Source organism: Charadrius vociferus, unplaced genomic scaffold, assembly GCF_000708025.1.
Source record: "Charadrius vociferus isolate BGI_N301 unplaced genomic scaffold, ASM70802v2 scaffold347, whole genome shotgun sequence".
In the NCBI taxonomy this organism is placed as follows: domain Eukaryota; kingdom Metazoa; phylum Chordata; class Aves; order Charadriiformes; family Charadriidae; genus Charadrius; species Charadrius vociferus.
The window spans coordinates 696,492-701,739 of NW_009649306.1; the positions used below are offsets into that span (position 1 = coordinate 696,492).

General features: G+C 39.6%; 1 protein-coding gene across 1 annotated transcript in view; it reads right to left on the reverse strand.

The window, feature by feature from the left end:
- Window positions 1–5,248, reverse strand: part of FAM150A (family with sequence similarity 150, member A) — an 80,402-nt gene that overhangs the window by 38,662 nt on the left and 36,492 nt on the right. The gene's annotated exons all lie outside the window — the stretch shown is intronic.

The following is a 5,248-nucleotide window of genomic DNA, read 5'->3' on the forward strand; positions in this document are numbered from 1 at the left end:
TGCCCTTCTCTGAATATCTCAGGCAGAGCACGCTCAGGGCTTTATCTCACAGGGGCTGCATTATCATTGGTGATGGGAAGCCAGCTTCTTCCCCACATCCTCCTACTCTTGTGCCATCCTCACTCACCTTTGGGGAGGTGATGCCACAGAGATCAGGGATCAATCCAAATTTAACCAATGAAGGGTTACAAAGGGTTTTATCACACAATTTTTTTTAGAGGTCAGTGTACTGCACTAGATAAACCGGTCTGACCTGTGGATTTCCAGGGTAACAGAAGAGAAGTGTCAATCTGTTTCTCACTACATGATTTCCTGCTTTTACGTCTCTATTAGGAGCATATAAGTTTTCTTTGGTCAAGCTGACAGTTAGGCTGAGTGATGAGGAAAAGGGACAGAGTAGTGATAAGCTGAGAAATAAAGCAGTGCATTAATTTACTAGGTCCAAAACAAATCCCAAAGCTTCTCTCCATTTGCTTTTTGTTTGTTTGCTTTTACTTTGTCCTCAGAGATAAATATTGCCACCACAGAATGGGACTGAATTCTCCTCTAGAAATGACCAAAGTGTTACCTTGGCTCGAGCTTCTCTGCCCACCTTCATAACTAGTCACGGGTTAGGTTTACATCTTGTTCTAGCCCTGGGAGCAGGTCACACTGGAAGGAAAGCTATGTGGCACTGTTAAGACAGAATAATTTTTCTTCTCATAAAAACACCAAAGTCTTTATTGGGTGTCTGTTTGAGACAGATAGCAGGATACTCAAAAGAATTAAAGGCAACATTGTAAAAGGCAAGAAAATAGGCCCTCTTGTCTCCTCCATATCCCAAAAAAAAGACGTAAAAGGTCTGTAAACTGATAAGGCTGACTATGCAATCTTGGACAGCATCCTGGAGCAGCTGGTATAGTTTGTGACTCCTTGAGCAGAGATTATCATATATGTCACCCACATTCAGTAAGTTTCTAAGATACAAATACCGTTACAAACACTAAGGCCACTAAATATTGGTGTTTGGTTTTTTTTTTTTAATTTAACTGTTGAGGATATAGGCTTTTAAAACTTTGTATCGGCACCCAACTAGGCCCTTTACCATTATGAGCCACCCAGTTTTACCTTTCTCCTTTACCTCTGCTGTCACTTGTTTCCCTCCTTTGGTAGACCTGCATCCTTCTTTCCTTGGATTGTCATTACACCTATCCACAGGGCAATAAACTGTTTTTTTAGTTACTGTTTTAAATTAAACTAAACTGACAGGTTGGTTGCTTCATTTGTTACCAGGACTTTTTGAGGTTTTTGTCCTTTTTTTAAATGTTATCCTTTGTGTATTTTCAAAAGAATAAACAAGAAGTCACGGAAACAAGAGAGTGGGTGTCCCTGCAGAGCAGCTTGAGAGGCAGATCTATCAGGCCCTGAAGTTACTGCCATTCACTGTTGTGGGAGTTGGAGTAAGCCTTAAAATGAAAAGAACCAATTAGAGCCACAGCACATCTAAATCACAAGTTTTAAGTAGCTTTTTCAGATTCTTTCTATGCCCAAGAACCTTGAAGACTTATTTCAAAACAAAACAACAACAAAAAAAAGATTTGTTTTCTATTATTGTGCAAAGCCTTGTCTCTTTTTAAATTGTCTTGATATTTGAATTCTTCAGAGAGCACTTGAAAGAATGGCAACCAGAGTGCAACCAGAGGAAGATGAGTGCTTTACTAATCCCAGGCAATTCTGGCAGGTTGAAAACCCATTCTCGGGTCACAGTTACATTGGCCCTTTTGTTGGTAGTTCTAATGTGCCTCCTCATCATTATATGGAGAAAGAACCTCAGTATGAGATTTACATCAAAGAAAGCATCTTAAGACTGCACTCAGTATCTTATTTAGGAACAGAAAACCTGTTCATAGTGAGCCTAAATAAGTCTGGTTATTTGCTTTTTGTACCCAATGGATTTAATCAAGTACATCACATTCGTTTCCTGCGGCATATTCTTTTTATTTTCTGATCTTCCTGAGACACAAGTCTATGTCTGATTGAAGTTAAAAGCAAACTAGTTAAATCAAAGTATCATAGGGCTGACAGGGACTTGGAGAGATGATCTAGTGCTTTCCATTGCCCAAGGCAGAGCCAACTGTACCTATGTCATCAGGGCTCAGTAAGAAACCTAACTTAATTTTTCCCGTCAAGCTCAACGCTTCAACCCAAATCCGTAAAATGAACAATTGGTAGATGTTGGTTTAGTAGTGACATTTTACCTTGGGATTTACACTGAAATATAAAAATTATCTAAATGTATTCCCAAAGCACATACTCAAATAAAAGACAGGCTAAAGCAAAGATTTAAAATTTAGGTGTCTCACCGTTTCTAAATAAATCTGTCAGCTAAAGATTTCCATGGCCACTCAGCTTAATCAAGAAGAAAAACAGAGAGAAAATCTGGTTCTGTTGAAGTCCATGGGAATTTTCCTGTTGACTTTGTTGAGCTGGGATTTAATGCAGGGTTGTTACTAAAGGAGAGGTGAGGAAGTGAAAAATGATCTAAAAAATATGAATGTATTAGCCAAGACAGTAATTTATAGATGGCTGCTGTAATTTCTGATAAGTAACAGAGGATTCCAGCTGGTTTTCAGATTGCACTATTTCCTTAAAATCGGAGTTTTTAAACAGCCACATATATATGTATGTGCCTGCTGAGGCTGATACAAATATACTGGATCCTGTCTCAGTGCAGAGGACTTGATCGGATGACCTCTTGAATATCTTTTGAAGTCCTTTATTTCTATTAATCTACAGATTCTTTTGCAAGCAGCTTTTAAGGTACACAACATGCTAATGAGAGTGGAAGGCCATACAGTTAAAGAAGTAAAACAGTATTGCAAAAAGAAATGTGAGAATCAGTGTGTCTCATATATATATCCTAACTTAAAACTTAGTTCATCTCGTAACTTGATGCTATTTTTTCAGCATTTTTTTGTAGAAATAGCACAGCAGAGAATTGTGGGATGTTCTTAACTAAATTTTAGGTAGCAGCTTTAAATAGTTATTCCATGAAATAAAGATCATTGTCTTTCCAATTAAAAATAGCAGATTAGTTTTATTATTACAAACACATCTAATTTTTTTTTTTACTACAGAGCTATGATGATCTTTACTAGCTTTATTATTAAGAAATGCTACCCTGAAGTGACTACCATTTGGGTTTGGGGGGTATTTTGCACCTGCAATTAAGACATAAGGAGTCATTTTTGGAGGACCTTTGCCCCCCCTGTGCTCTGGAAGGCTCAGCTGGAAACATGAAGCAGCTTCTGACTGAGATATTTCGAGCCAAAACCCAAAAGCTAACCTACAAGTTGTGCAGCAGGAAGCAAAGAGGGGATAGGGGAGAAAGTCATGAGGAGGAGAGTCTGGTAAAAGAGTGGAATAAGTTCTTCTTCCTCCTTTTATTTTTTCCTGAAACAGTTTCAGCAGTGAAGGTTTTGTTCCTGTAACAACTGACTGCCTGTCTGTCTGCAGCTGGGACTGTTCAGCTGAAGGAGGCATACAGGAGAAACCACCGATCTCAAAAGTAGAGTCTGGGGCCATAGACGGTATTTCACAATAATCTAATACAAATAGGTTCCCTGTTAGGCCAATTGATGTTGGGAACTTAATAGCAAGAATTGAACGATGCTTGCCTTTTAATTTTTTCCCTGAACAAGGTTTTCTGCAAACTTTCCAAAGAAGAAAAATGGAGATATTTTAGAACCCCGACAGATTTTGCAGGACCCAGGAGTGGTGTACTGAGAACAGGTCCCGAGGACAGAGCAATAACCAGTCTGGCCAGATGACCCTTTTGAACTGCTTGCAGTAACACACAGAATCGCAGAATGGTCAGGGTTGGAAGGGACCTCTGGAGATTATCTAGTCCTTCACAAACATTGTGACATGGGTGATTTGAAAGCAATTATTTGTACCACCATGACTCTGAAGACTGACAGTTTATCTTATAAAATCTCCAATAGTTGCTTGGTTTATTGTCAGCTTCTGATTTTGACCAGAACTACATTTAAGAAGGAAGTAGCAGAACCCCTCAAGAGTCCTGCAGCAGGTACATGCTGTTATCTTACCCCATCATCAAATCAAAAATAGGTGCCAAAAAGTCCCACTGATTTGAGTCTTTCTCTTTTGAACACAGTCGAGGATTCTCAGCTCTGTCAGATGTACCACAGAAGACAAAGTCCTGATCCCAAGGTAATGACAGCTTATTACACCTGTCATTATAGCTGTTAAAAGAATTAATGTACAGATGCAGTGGGTCAAAAAAAAATCTCTTGCCTGACACAGAACACGTCTTCACCATGTGTTCTTTGTGACAGAAGATTCGTAACAGCAGACAGGAACTTACCGACAATACCAAAAAGCAGACTGGTCACCAGAATATCTGTGCACATGACATGGGTTCCTTGAAGAGCTCTGTCTGGCCAGCATGTAATCTAAACAGACATATATGTTTCCTTTCAACAAAACCAAAAATGGAGTGGCATTTTCAGGGCTTGGCAGCTAGGGCAATATCAAGCAGAAGACCTTACATTCAAATCCTGGAGTCTCTGATTCAGAAAAAGTGTTTAATTTTCTCTCACAAGGAGAATCTTCGATCAGGGGAACCTGGACCTAAGGATTTTTGGAGTAAAAGATTCAATGGCAGCCTTCACCACAGCTGGAGAATCACTGGAGGTGTGCTGCATCAGAATGGGCTGAGTCTAGAGCTCACTGACCCCCTCTACTGAAGTAATCATCTTTAAAAGAAAGAAAATTTTGGTGGAAATGTTCTGTCAGTGATGAAAGAGAAGGCTTGAATAGTTTTAGAAAAACTGAACTGTAGGGACCACCCCAAATGAGAAAGTCAGCCACCTCAGGTTTGCGCCGTCTCCAGAGCAGAAGTTCAGACATTCAATGTCATTCTCTGCAGCAAAGATATTTTCTGATGATGTATTACACCAAGGATGGATTTCCACAGTAGTCTCTTGTGGGTGATCTCTGATTTCCCAGTAGGCTGGCAAAGTTTCCAGACCTGCTACACACTGATGGTGTCAGTCCAAGAGATATCTAAGAAGCATTTGACTTTGCGCCACATAACAGGTTAGCCAAGAACTTCGGAAGTTAACATGAGCTGAATCCAGTGCATTAACAACTGGTTCACTGAGAAGCTTCATAATAAAAATGTTAGTGGGATAAGCTCATTTAGTTGAATAGCACGCACATCAGTGTTGTTTTGTGGAGAGATTTT